The following is a 13691-nucleotide window of genomic DNA, read 5'->3' as shown; positions in this document are numbered from 1 at the left end:
GGGCCTATACTGCAAGTCCAGGGAGAGAGGTGGACCCCTGGGTAGCTTGCTGGGGTCTGTAGCCCATAGGTGGAGGTCCAGGGGGTACCCTGGGGCCTATACTGCAAATCCAGGGAGAGAGGTGGACCCCTGGGTAGCTTCCTAAGGTCAGAGGCCCCTAGGTGGAGGGCCAGGGGGCACCATGGCCCTATCCTGCAAGTCCAGGGAGAGAGGTGGACCCCTGGGTAGCTTGCTGGGGTACGAGGCCCCTAGGTGGAGGGCCAGGGGGCACCCTGGGGCCTCTACTGCAAGTCCAGGGAGAGAGGTGCACCCCTGGGTAGCTTCCTAAGGTCAGAGGCCCCTAGGTGGAGGGCCAGGGGGCACCCTGGGGCCTATCCTGCAAGTCCAGGGAGAGAGGTGGACCCCTGGGTAGCTTGCTGGGGTACGAGTCCCCTAGGTGGAGGGCCAGGGGGCACCCTGGGGCCTCTACTGCTAGTCCAGGGAGAGAGGTGGACCCCTGGGTAGCTTCCTGGGGTCAGAGTCCCCTAGGTGGAGGGTCAGGAGGTACCCTAGGGCCTCTACTGCAAGTCCAGGGAGAGAGGTGGACCCCTGGGTAGCTTGCTGGGGTCAGAGGCAACTAGGTGGAGGGCCAGGGGGCACCCTAGGGTCTACACTGCAAGTCCAGGGAGAGAGGTGGACCCCTGGGTAGTTTGCTGGGGTCAGAGGCCCCTAGGCGGAGGGACAGGGGGCTTCCTGGGGCCTCTACTGCAAGTCCAGGGAGAAAGGAGGACCCCTGGGTAGCTTGCTAGGGTCAGAGGCCCCTAGGTGGAGGTCAAGGGGGCACCCTGGGGCCTTTACTGCAATCCCAGGGAGAGTTGTGTACCCTTGTGTAGCTTGCTGGGGTCAGAGGCCCCTTGGTGGAGGGTCAGGGGGCACCCTGGGGCCTATTCTGCAAGTCCAGGGAGAGAGGTGGACCTCTGGGTAGCTTGCTGGGGTCAGAGGCCCCTAGGTGGAGGGCCAGGGGGCACCCTGGGGCCTATCCTGCAAGTCCAGGGAGAGAGGTGGACCCCTGGGTAGCTTGCTGGGGTCAGAGGCCCCTAGGTGGAGGGCCAGGGGGCATCCTGGGGCCTCTACTGCAAGTCCAGGGAGTGAGGTGGACCCCTGGGTAGCTTGCTGGAGTCAGAGGCCTCTAGGTGGAAGGCCAGGGGGCACCCTGGGGCCTCTACTGCAAGTCCAGGGAGAGAGGTGGACCCCTGGTTAGCTTGCTGGGGTCTGAAGCCCATAGGTGGAGGGCCAGGGGGTACCCTGGGGCCTATACTTCAAGTCCAGGGAGAGAGGTGGACCCTTGGGTAGCTTCCTAAGGTTAGAGGCCCCTAGGTGGAGGGCCAGAGGGCACCCTGGGGACTATCGTGCAAGTCCAGGGAGAGAGGTGGACCCCTGGGTAGCTTGCTGGGGTACAAGGCCTCTAGGTGGAGGGCCAGGGGGCACCCTGGGGCCTCTACTGCAAGGCCAGGGAGAGAGGTGGACCCCTTGGTAGCTTGCTTGGGTCAGAAACCCCTAGGTGGAGGGCCAGGGGGCACCTTGGGGCCTCTACTGCAAGTCTAGGGAGAGAGGTGGACCCATGGGTAGCTAGCTGGGGTAAGAGGCCCCTGAGTGGAGGGCAAGGGGGCACCCTGGGGCCTCTACTGCAAGTCCAGGGAGAGAGGTGGACCCCTGGGTAGTTTGCTGGGGTCAGAGGCCCCAAGGCGGAGGGACAGGGGGCTTCCTGGGGCCTCTACTGCAAGTCCAGGGAGAGAGGTGGACCCCTGGGTAGCTTGCTGGGGTCAGAGGCCTCTAGGTGGAGGGCCAAGGGGCACCCTGGGGCCTATACTGCAAGTCCAGGGAGAGAGGTGGACCCCTGGGTAGCTTGCTGGGGTCTGTAGCCCATAGGTGGAGGTCCAGGGGGTACCCTGGGGCCTATACTGCAAATCCAGGGAGAGAGGTGGACCCCTGGGTAGCTTCCTAAGGTCAGAGGCCCCTAGGTGGAGGGCCAGGGGGCACCCTGGGGCCTATCCTGCAAGTCCAGGGAGAGAGGTGGACCCCTGGGTAGCTTGCTGGGGTCAGACGCCCCTAGGTGGAGGGCCAGGGGGCACCCTGGGGCCTCTACTGCAAGTCCAGGGAGAGAGGTGGACCCCTGGGTAGCTTGCTGGAGTCAGAGGCCTCTAGGTGGAGGGCCAGGGGGCACCCTGGGGCCTCTACTGCAAGTCCAGGGAGAGAGGTGGACCCCTGGGTAGCTTGCTGGGGTCTGAAGCCCATAGGTGTAGGGCCAGGGGGTACCCTGGGGCCTCTACTGCTAGTCCAGGGAGAGAGGTGGACCCTTGGGTAGCTTCCTAAGGTTAGAGGCCCCTAGGTGGAGGGCCAGAGGGCACCCTAGGGACTATCGTGCTAGTCCAGGGAGAGAGGTGGACCCCTGGGTAGCTTGCTGGGGTACAAGGCCTCTAGGTGGAGGGCCAGGGGGCACCCTGGGGCCTCTACTGCAAGGCCAGGGAGAGAGGTGGACCCCTTGGTAGCTTCCTTGGGTCAGAGACCCCTAGGTGGAGGGCCAGGGGGCACCTTGGGGCCTCTACTGCAAGTCTAGGGAGAGAGGTGGACCCATGGATAGCTAGCTGGGGTAAGAGGCCCCTAAGTGGAGGGCAAGGGGGCACCCTGGGGCCTCTACTGCAAGTCCAGGGAGAGAGGTGGACCCCTGGGTAGTTTGCTGGGGTCAGAGGCCCCAAGGCGGAGGGACAGGGGGCTTCCTGGGGCCTCTACTGCAAGTCCAGGGAGAGAGGTGGACCCCTGGGTAGCTTGCTGGGCCCAGAGGCCTCTAGGTGGAGGGCCAAGGGGCACCCTGGGGCCTATACTGCAAGTCCAGGGAGAGAGGTGGACCCCTGGGTAGCTTGCTGGGGTCTGTAGCCCATAGGTGGAGGTCCAGGGGGTACCCTGGGGCCTATACTGCAAATCCAGGGAGAGAGGTGGACCCCTGGGTAGCTTCCTAAGGTCAGAGGCCCCTAGGTGGAGGGCCAGGGGGCACCATGGCCCTATCCTGCAAGTCCAGGGAGAGAGGTGGACCCCTGGGTAGCTTGCTGGGGTACGAGGCCCCTAGGTGGAGGGCCAGGGGGCACCCTGGGGCCTCTACTGCAAGTCCAGGGAGAGAGGTGCACCCCTGGGTAGCTTCCTAAGGTCTGAGGCCCCTAGGTGGAGGGCCAGGGGGCACCCTGGGGCCTATCCTGCAAGTCCAGGGAGAGAGGTGGACCCCTGGGTAGCTTGCTGGGGTACGAGTCCCCTAGGTGGAGGGCCAGGGGGCACCCTGGGGCCTCTACTGCTAGTCCAGGGAGAGAGGTGGACCCCTGGGTAGCTTCCTGGGGTCAGAGTCCCCTAGGTGGAGGGTCAGGAGGTACCCTAGGGCCTCTACTGCAAGTCCAGGGAGAGAGGTGGACCCCTGGGTAGCTTGCTGGGGTCAGAGGCAACTAGGTGGAGGGCCAGGGGGCACCCTAGGGTCTACACTGCAAGTCCAGGGAGAGAGGTGGACCCCTGGGTAGTTTGCTGGGGTCAGAGGCCCCTAGGCGGAGGGACAGGGGGCTTCCTGGGGCCTCTACTGCAAGTCCAGGGAGAAAGGAGGACCCCTGGGTAGCTTGCTAGGGTCAGAGGCCCCTAGGTGGAGGTCAAGGGGGCACCCTGGGGCCTTTACTGCAATCCCAGGGAGAGTTGTGTACCCTTGTGTAGCTTGCTGGGGTCAGAGGCCCCTTGGTGGAGGGTCAGGGGGCACCCTGGGGCCTATTCTGCAAGTCCAGGGAGAGAGGTGGACCTCTGGGTAGCTTGCTGGGGTCAGAGGCCCCTAGGTGGAGGGCCAGGGGGCACCCTGGGGCCTATCCTGCAAGTCCAGGGAGAGAGGTGGACCCCTGGGTAGCTTGCTGGGGTCAGAGGCCCCTAGGTGGAGGGCCAGGGGGCATCCTGGGGCCTCTACTGCAAGTCCAGGGAGTGAGGTGGACCCCTGGGTAGCTTGCTGGAGTCAGAGGCCTCTAGGTGGAAGGCCAGGGGGCACCCTGGGGCCTCTACTGCAAGTCCAGGGAGAGAGGTGGACCCCTGGTTAGCTTGCTGGGGTCTGAAGCCCATAGGTGGAGGGCCAGGGGGTACCCTGGGGCCTATACTTCAAGTCCAGGGAGAGAGGTGGACCCTTGGGTAGCTTCCTAAGGTTAGAGGCCCCTAGGTGGAGGGCCAGAGGGCACCCTGGGGACTATCGTGCAAGTCCAGGGAGAGAGGTGGACCCCTGGGTAGCTTGCTGGGGTACAAGGCCTCTAGGTGGAGGGCCAGGGGGCACCCTGGGGCCTCTACTGCAAGGCCAGGGAGAGAGGTGGACCCCTTGGTAGCTTGCTTGGGTCAGAAACCCCTAGGTGGAGGGCCAGGGGGCACCTTGGGGCCTCTACTGCAAGTCTAGGGAGAGAGGTGGACCCATGGGTAGCTAGCTGGGGTAAGAGGCCCCTAAGTGGAGGGCAAGGGGGCACCCTGGGGCCTCTACTGCAAGTCCAGGGAGAGAGGTGGACCCCTGGGTAGTTTGCTGGGGTCAGAGGCCCCAAGGCGGAGGGACAGGGGGCTTCCTGGGGCCTCTACTGCAAGTCCAGGGAGAGAGGTGGACCCCTGGGTAGCTTGCTGGGGTCAGAGGCCTCTAGGTGGAGGGCCAAGGGGCACCCTGGGGCCTATACTGCAAGTCCAGGGAGAGAGGTGGACCCCTGGGTAGCTTGCTGGGGTCTGTAGCCCATAGGTGGAGGTCCAGGGGGTACCCTGGGGCCTATACTGCAAATCCAGGGAGAGAGGTGGACCCCTGGGTAGCTTCCTAAGGTCAGAGGCCCCTAGGTGGAGGGCCAGGGGGCACCCTGGGGCCTATCCTGCAAGTCCAGGGAGAGAGGTGGACCCCTGGGTAGCTTGCTGGGGTACCAGGCCCCTAGGTGGAGGGCCAGGGGGCACCCTGGGGCCTCTACTGCAAGTCCAGGGAGAGAGGTGGACCCCTGGGTAGCTTCCTAAGGTCAGAGGCCCCTAGGTGGAGGGCCAGGGGGCACCCCGGGGCCTATCCTGCAAGTCCAGGGAGAGAGGTGGACCCCTGGGTAGCTTCCTGTGGTCAGAGTCCCCTAGGTGGAGGGTCAGGAGGTACCCTAGGGCCTCTACTGCAAGTCCAGGGAGAGAGGTGGACCCATGGATAGCTAGCTGGGGTAAGAGGCCCCTAAGTGGAGGGCAAGGGGGCACCTTTGGGCCTCTACTGCAAGTCCAGGGAGAGAGGTGGACCCCTGGGTAGTTTGCTGGGGTCAGAGGCCCCAAGGCGGAGGGACAGGGGGCTTCCTGGGGCCTCTACTGCAAGTCCAGGGAGAGAGGTGGACCCCTGGGTAGCTTGCTGGGGTCAGAGGCCTCTTGGTGGAGGGCCAAGGGGCACCCTGGGGCCTATACTGCAAGTCCAGGGAGAGAGGTGGACCCCTGGGTAGCTTGTTGGGGTCTGTAGCCCATAGGTGGAGGTCCAGGGGGTACCCTGGGGCCTATACTGCAAATCCAGGGAGAGAGGTGGACCCCTGGGTAGCTTCCTAAGGTCAGAGGCCCCTAGGTGGAGGGCCAGGGGGCACCCTGGGGCCTATCCTGCAAGTCCAGGGAGAGAGGTGGACCCCTGGGTAGCTTGCTGGGGTACGAGGCCCCTAGGTGGAGGGCCAGGGGGCACCCTGGGGCCTCTACTGCAAGTCCAGGGAGAGAGGTGGACCCCTGGGTAGCTTCCTAAGGTCAGAGGCCCCTAGGTGGAGGGCCAGGGGGCACCCTGGGGCCTATCCTGCAAGTCCAGGGAGAGAGGTGGACCCCTGGGTAGCTTGCTGGGGTACGAGTCCCCTAGGTGGAGGGCCAGGGGGCACCCTGGGGCCTCTACTGCTAGTCCAGGGAGAGAGGTGGACGCCTGGGTAGCTTCCTGGGGTCAGAGTCCCCTAGGTGGAGGGTCAGGAGGTACCCTAGGGCCTCTACTGCAAGTCCAGGGAGAGAGGTGGACCCCTGGGTAGCTTGCTGGGGTAAGAGGCAACTAGGTGGAGGGCCAGGGGGCACCCTAGGGTCTACACTGCAAGTCCAGGGAGAGAGGTGGACCCCTGGGTAGCTTCCTAAGGTCAGAGGCCCCTAGGTGGAGGGCCAGGGGGCACCCTGGGGCCTATCCTGCAAGTCCAGGGAGAGTTGTGGACCCCTGGGTAGCTTGCTGGGGTCTGTAGCCCATAGGTGGAGGGACAGGGGTACCCTGGGGCCTAGACTGCAAGTCCAGGGAGAGAGGTGGACCCCTGGGTAGCTTGCTGGGGTACGAGGCTACCCTAGGTGGAGGGCCAGGGGGCACCCTGGGGCCTCTACTGCAAGTCCAGGGAGAGAGGAGGACCCCTGGGTAGCTTGCTGGGGTCAGAGGCAACTAGGTGGAGGGACAGGGGTACCCTGGGGCCTAGACTGCAAGTCCAGGGAGAGAGGTGAACCCCTGGGTAGCTTCCTAAGGTCAAAGGCCCCTAGGTGGAGGGCCAGGGGGCTCCCTCGGGCCTATCCTGCAAGTCCAAGGAGAGAGGTGGACCGCTGGGTTGCTTGCTGGGGTACGAGGCCCATAGTTGGAGGGCCAGGAGGCACCCTGGGGCCTCTACTGCAAGCCCAGGGAGAGAGGTGGACGCCTGGTCAGCTTGCTGGGGTCGGAAGCCCCTTGGTCTATGGCCAGGGGGCACCCTGGGGCCTATACTGCAAGTCCAGTGAGAGAGGTGGACCCATGGGTAGCTTTCTGGGGTCAGAGGCCCCTAGGTGGGGGGCCAGGGGCTTCCTGGGGCCTCTACTGCAAGTCCAGGGAGAGAGGTGGACCCCTGGGTAGCTTGCTGGTGTCAGAGGCAACTAGGTGGAGGGACAAGGGGTATCCTGGGGCATATACTGCAAGTCCAGGGAGAGAGGTGGACCCCTGGGTAGCTTCCTGAGGGCAAAGGCCCCTTGGTGGAGGGTCAGGGGGCACCCTGGGGCCTATTCTGCAAGTCCAGGGAGAGAGGTGGACCTCTGGGTAGCTTGCTGGGGTCAGAGGCCCCTAGGTGGAGGGCCAGGGGGCACCCTGGGGCCTATCCTGCAAGTTCAGGGAGAGAGGTGGACCCCTGGGTAGCTTGCTGGGGTACGAGTCCCCTAGGTGGAGGGCCAGGGGGCACCCTGGGGCCTCTACTGCTAGTCCAGGGAGAGAGGTGGACCCCTGGGTAGCTTCCTGGGGTCAGAGTCCCCTAGGTGGAGGCTCAGGAGGTACCCTAGGGCCTCTACTGCAAGTCCAGGGAGAGAGGTGGACCCCTGGGTAGCTTGCTGGGGTCAGAGGCAACTAGGTGGAGGGCCAGGGGGCACCCTAGGGTCTACACCGCAAGTCCAGGGAGAGAGGTGGACCCCTGGGTAGCTTCCTAAGGTCAGAGGCCCCTAGGTGGAGGGCCAGGGGGCACCCTGGGGCCTATCCTGCAAGTCCAGGGAGAGTTGTGGACCCCTGGGTAGCTTGCTGGTGTCTGTAGCCCATAGGTGGAGGGACAGGGGTACCCTGGGGCCTAGACTGCAAGTCCAGGGAGAGAGGTGAACCCTTGGGTAGCTTCCTGAGGTCAAAGGCCCCTAGGTGTAGGGCCAGGGGGCACCCTGGGGCCTATCCTGCAAGTCCAAGGAGAGAGGTGGACCACTGGGTTGCTTGCTGGGGTACAAGGCCCATAGTTGGAGGGCCAGGGGGCACCCTGGGGACTCTACTGCAAGCCCAGGGAGAGAGGTGGACCCCTGGTTAGCTTGCTGGGGTCGGAAGCCCCTTGGTCTATGGCCAGGGGGCACCCTGGGGCCTATACTGCAAGTCCAGTGAGAGAGGTGGACCCATGGGAAGCTTACTGGGGTCAGAGGCCCCTAGGTGGGGGGCCAGGGGCCTTTCTGGGGCCTCTACTGCAAGTCCAGGGAGAGAGGTGGACCCCTGGGTAGCTTGCTGGTGTCAGAGGCAACTAGGTGGAGGGACAGGGGGTATCCTGGGGCCTATACTGCAAGTCCAGGGAGAGAGGTGGACCCCTGGGTAGCTTCCTGAGGTCAGAGGCCCCTAGGTGGAGGGCCAGGGCGCACCCTGGGGCCTATCCTGCAAGTCCAGGGAGAGAGGTGGACCCCTGGGTAGCTTGCTGGGGTACGAGGCTACCCTAGGTGGAGGGCCAGGGGGCACCCTGGGGCCTCTACTGCAAGTCCAGGGAGAGAGGAGGACCCCTGGGTAGCTTGCTGGGGTCAGAGGCAACTAGGTGGAGGGACAGGGGTACCCTGGGGCCTAGACTGCAAGTCCAGGGAGAGAGGTGAACCCCTGGGTAGCTTCCTAAGGTCAAAGGCCCCTAGGTGGAGGGCCAGGGGGCACCCTCGGGCCTATCCTGCAAGTCCAAGGAGAGAGGTGGACCGCTGGGTTGCTTGCTGGGGTACGAGGCCCATAGTTGGAGGGCCAGGGGGCACCCTGGGGCCTCTACTGCAAGCCCAGGGAGAGAGGTGGACGCCTGGTTAGCTTGCTGGGGTCGGAAGCCCCTTGGTCTATGGCCAGGGGGCACCCTGGGGCCTATACTGCAAGTCCAGTGAGAGAGGTGGACCCATGGGTAGCTTACTGGGGTCAGAGGCCCCTAGGTGGGGGGCCAGGGGCTTCCTGGGGCCTCTACTGCAAGTCCAGGGAGAGAGGTGGACCCCTGGGTAGCTTGCTGGTGTCAGAGGCAACTAGGTGGAGGGACAAGGGGTATCCTGGGGCATATACTGCAAGTCCAGGGAGAGAGGTGGACCCCTGGGTAGCTTCCTGAGGTCAAAGGCCCCTTGGTGGAGGGTCAGGGGGCACCCTGGGGCCTATTCTGCAAGTCCAGGGAGAGAGGTGGACCTCTGGGTAGCTTGCTGGGGTCAGAGGCCCCTAGGTGGAGGGCCAGGGGGCACCCTGGGGCCTATCCTGCAAGTTCAGGGAGAGAGGTGGACCCCTGGGTAGCTTGCTGGGGTACGAGTCCCCTAGGTGGAGGGCCAGAGGGCACCCTGGGGCCTCTACTGCTAGTCCAAGGAGAGAGGTGGACCCCTGGGTAGCTTCCTGGCGTCAGAGTCCCCTAGGTGGAGGGTCAGGAGGTACCCTAGGGCCTCTACTGCAAGTCCAGGGAGTGAGGTGGAACCCTGGGTAGCTTGCTGGGGTCAGAGGCAACTAGGTGGAGGGCCAGGGGGCACCCTAGGGTCTACACTGCAAGTCCAGGGAGAGAGGTGGACCCCTGGGTAGCTTCCTAAGGTCAGAGGCCCCTAGGTGGAGGGCCAGGGGGCACCCTGGGGCCTATCCTGCAAGTCCAGGGAGAGTTGTGGACCCCTGGGTAGCTTGCTGGGGTCTGTAGCCCATAGGTGGAGGGACAGGGGTACCCTGGGGCCTAGACTGCAAGTCCAGGGAGAGAGGTGAACCCCTGGGTAGCTTCCTGAGGTCAAAGGCCCCTAGGTGGAGGGCCAGGGGGCACCCTGGGGCCTATCCTGCAAGTCCAAGGAGAGAGGTGGACCGCTGGGTTGCTTGCTGGGGTACAAGGCCCATAGTTGGAGGGCCAGGGGGCACCCTGGGGCCTCTACTGCAAGCCCAGGGAGAGAGGTGGACCCATGGTTAGCTTGCTGGGGTCGGAAGCCCCTTGGTCTATGGCCAGGGGGCACCCTGGGGCCTATACTGCAAGTCCAGTGAGAGAGGTGGACCCATGGGTAGCTTACTGGGGTCAGAGGCCCCTAGGTGGGGGGCCAGGGGCCTTTCTGGGGCCTCTACTCCAAGTCCAGGGAGAGAGGTGGACCCCTGCGTAGCTTGCTGGTGTCAGAGGCAACTAGGTGGAGGGACAGGGGGTATCCTGGGGCCTATACTGCAAGTCCAGGGAGAGAGGTGGACCCCTGGGTAGCTTCCTGAGGTCAGAGGCCCCTAGGTGGAGGGCCAGGGCGCACCCTGGGGCCTATCCTGCAAGTCCAGGGAGAGAGGTGGACCCCTGGGTAGCTTGCTGGGGTACGAGGCTACCCTAGGTGGAGGGCCAGGGGGCACCCTGGGGCCTCTACTGCAAGTCCAGGGAGAGAGGAGGACCCCTGGGTAGCTTGCTGGGGTCAGAGGCAACTAGGTGGAGGGACAGGGGTACCCTGGGGCCTAGACTGCAAGTCCAGGGAGAGAGGTGAACCCCTGGGTAGCTTCCTAAGGTCAAAGGCCCCTAGGTGGAGGGCCAGGGGGCACCCTCGGGCCTATCCTGCAAGTCCAAGGAGAGAGGTGGACCGCTGGGTTGCTTGCTGGGGTACGAGGCCCATAGTTGGAGGGCCAGGGGGCACCCTGGGGCCTCTACTGCAAACCCAGGGAGAGAGGTGGACGCCTGGTTAGCTTGCTGGGGTCGGAAGCCCCTTGGTCTATGGCCAGGGGGCACCCTGGGGCCTATACTGCAAGTCCAGTGAGAGAGGTGGACCCATGGGTAGCTTACTGGGGTCAGAGGCCCCTAGGTGGGGGGCCAGGGGCTTCCTGGGGCCTTTACTGCAAGTCCAGGGAGAGAGGTGGACCCCTGGGTAGCTTGCTGGTGTCAGAGGCAACTAGGTGGAGGGACAAGGGGTATCCTGGGGCATATACTGCAAGTCCAGGGAGAGAGGTGGACCCCTGGGTAGCTTCCTGAGGTCAAAGGCCCCTTGGTGGAGGGTCAGGGGGCACCCTGGGGCCTATTCTGCAAGTCCAGGGAGAGAGGTGGACCTCTGGGTAGCTTGCTGGGGTCAGAGGCCCCTAGGTGGAGGGCCAGGGGGCACCCTGGGGCCTTTCCTGCAAGTCCAGGGAGAGAGGTGGACCCCTGGGTAGCTTGCTGGGGTACGAGGCCCATAGGTGGAGGGCCAGGGGGCACCCTGGGGCCTCTACTGCAAGTCCCGGGAGAGAGGTGGACCCCTGGGTAGCTTGCTGGGGAGAGAGGCCCCTAGGTGGAGGGCCAGGGGGCACCCTGGGGCCTCTACTGCAAGTCCAGGGAAAGAGGTGGACCCCTGGGTAGCTTGCTGGGGTCAGAGGCCTCTAGGTAAAGGGCCAGGGGGCACCCTGGGGCCTCTACTGCAAGTCTAGGGAGAGAGGTGGACCCATGGGTAGCTAGCTGGGGTAAGAGGCCCCTAAGTGGAGGGCCAGGGGGCTCCCTGGGGCCTCTACTGCAAGTCAAGGGAGAGAGGTGGACCCCTGGGTAGCTTGCTGGGGTCTGAAGCCCATAGGTGGATGGCCAGGGGGTACCCTGGGGCCTATACTTCAAGTCCAGGCAGAGAGATGGACCCTTGGGTAGCTTCCTAAGGTTAGAGGCCCCTAGGTGGAGGGCCAGAGGGCACCCTGGGGACTATCGTGCAAGTCCAGGGAGAAAGGTGGACCCCTGGGTAGCTTGCTGGGGTACAAGGCCTCTAGGTGGAGGGCCAGGGGGCACCCTGGGGCCTATCTTGCAAGTCCAGGGAGTAAGGTGGACCCCTGAGTAGCTTGCTGGGGTACAAGGCCCCTAGGTGGAGGGCCAGGGGGCACCCTGGGGCCTCTACTGCAAGTCCAGGGAGAGAGGTGGACCCCTGGGTAGCTTGCTGGGGTCTGAAGCCCATAGGTGGAGGGCCAGGGGGCACCCTGGGGCCTCTACTGCAAGTCTAGGGAGAGAGGTGGACCCATGGGTAGCTAGCTGGGGTAAGAGGCCCCTAAGTGGAGGGCCAGGGGGCACCCTGGGGCCTCTACTGCAAGTCCAGGGAGAAAGGTGGACCCCTGGGTAGCTTGCTAGGGTCAGAGGCCCCTAGGTGGAGGTCAAGGGGGCACCCTGGGGCCTTTACTGCAATCCCAGGGAGAGTTGTGGACCCTTATGTAGTTTGCTGGGGTCAGAGGCCCCTTGGTGGAGGGTCAGGGGGCACCCTGGGGCCTATTCTGCAAGTCCAGGGAGAGAGGTGGACCTCTGGGTAGCTTGCTGGGGTCAGAGGCCCCTAGGTGGAGGGCCAGGGGGCACCCTGGGGCCTATCCTAAAAGTCCAGGGAGAGAGGTGGACCCCTGGGTAGCTTGCTGGGGTACGAGGCCCCTAGGTGGAGGGCCAGGGGGCACCCTGGGGCCTCTACTGCAAGTCCAGGGAGAGAGGTGGACCCTTGGGTAGCTTCCTAAGGTTAGAGGCCCCTAGGTGGAGGGCCAGAGGGCACCCTGGGGACTATCGTGCAAGTCCAGGGAGAAAGGTGGACCCCTGGGTAGCTTGCTGGGGTACAAGGCCTCTAGGTGGAGGGACAGGGGGCACCCTGGGGCCTATCTTGCAAGTCCAGGGAGTAAGGTGGACCCCTGAGTAGCTTGCTGGGGTACAAGGCCCCTAGGTGGAGGGCCAGGGGGCACCCTGGGGCCTCTACTGCAAGTCCAGGGAGAGAGGTGGACCCCTGGGTAGCTTGCTGGGGTCTGAAGCCCATAGGTGGAGGGCCAGGGGGCACCCTGGGGCCTCTACTGCAAGTCTAGGGAGAGAGGTGGACCCATGGGTAGCTAGCTGGGGTAAGAGGCCCCTAAGTGGAGGGCCAGGGGGCACCCTGGGGCCTCTACTGCAAGTCCAGGGAGAGAGGTGGACCCCTGGGTAGTTTGCTGGGGTCAGAGGCCCCTAGGCGGAGGGACAGGGGGCTTCCTGGGGCCTCTACTGCAAGTCCAGGGAGAAAGGTGGACCCCTGGGTAGCTTGCTAGGGTCAGAGGCCCCTAGGTGGAGGTCAAGGGGGCACCCTGGGACCTTTACTGCAATCCCAGGGAGAGTTGTGGACCCTTGTGTAGCCTGCTGGGGTCAGAGGCCCCTTGGTGGAGGGTCAGGGGGCACCCTGGGGCCTATTCTGCAAGTCCAGGGAGAGAGGTGGACCTCTGGGTAGCTTGCTGGGGTCAGAGGCCCCTAGGTGGAGGGCCAGGGGGCACCCTGGGGCCTATCCTGCAAGTCAAGGGAGAGAGGTGGACCCCTGGGTAGCTTGCTGGGGTACGAGGCCCATAGGTGGAGGGCCAGGGGGCACCCTGGGGCCTCTACTGCAAGTCCAGGGAGAGAGGTGGACCCCTGGGTAGCTTGCTGGGGTCAGAGGCCCCTAGGTGGAGGGCCAGGGGCACCCTGGGGCCTAGACTGCAAGACCAGGGAAAGAGGTGGACCCCTGGGTAGCTTGCTGGGGTCAGAGGCCTCTAGGTGGAGGGCCAGGGTGCACCCTGGGGCCTCTACTGCAAGTCTAGGGAGAGAGGTGGACCCATGGGTAGCTAGCTGGGGTAAGAGGCCCCTAAGTGGAGGGCCAGGGGGCACCCTGGGGCCTCTACTGCAAGTCCAGGGAGAGAGGTGGACCCCTGGGTAGCTTGCTGGGGTCTGAAGCCCATAGGTGGAGGGCCAGGGGGTACCCTGGGGCCTATACTTCAAGTCCAGGGAGAGAGGTGGACCCTTGGGTAGCTTCCTAAGGTTAGAGGCTCCTAGGTGGAGGGCCAGAGGGCACCCTGGGGACTATCGTGCAAGTCCAGGGAGAGAGGTGGACCCCTGGGTAGCTTGCTGGGGTCTGTAGCCCATAGGTGGAGGGCCAGGGGGTACCATGGGGCCTATACTGCAAGTCCAGGGAGAGAGGTGGACCCCTGGGTAGCTTCCTAAGGTCAGAGGCCCCTATGTGGAGGGCCAGGGGGCACCCTGGGGCCTATCCTGCAAGACCAGGGAGAGAGGTGGACCCATGGGTAGCTTGCTGGGGCACGAGGCCCCTAGGTGGAGGGCCAG

This window comes from Danio rerio, chromosome 5 (genome assembly GCF_052040795.2).
Source record: "Danio rerio strain M-AB ecotype USA chromosome 5, GRCz13ab, whole genome shotgun sequence".
NCBI lineage: Eukaryota > Metazoa > Chordata > Actinopteri > Cypriniformes > Danionidae > Danio > Danio rerio.
The sequence above is the reverse complement of the archived record's forward strand: the minus strand, read 5'-3'. Positions refer to the sequence as shown.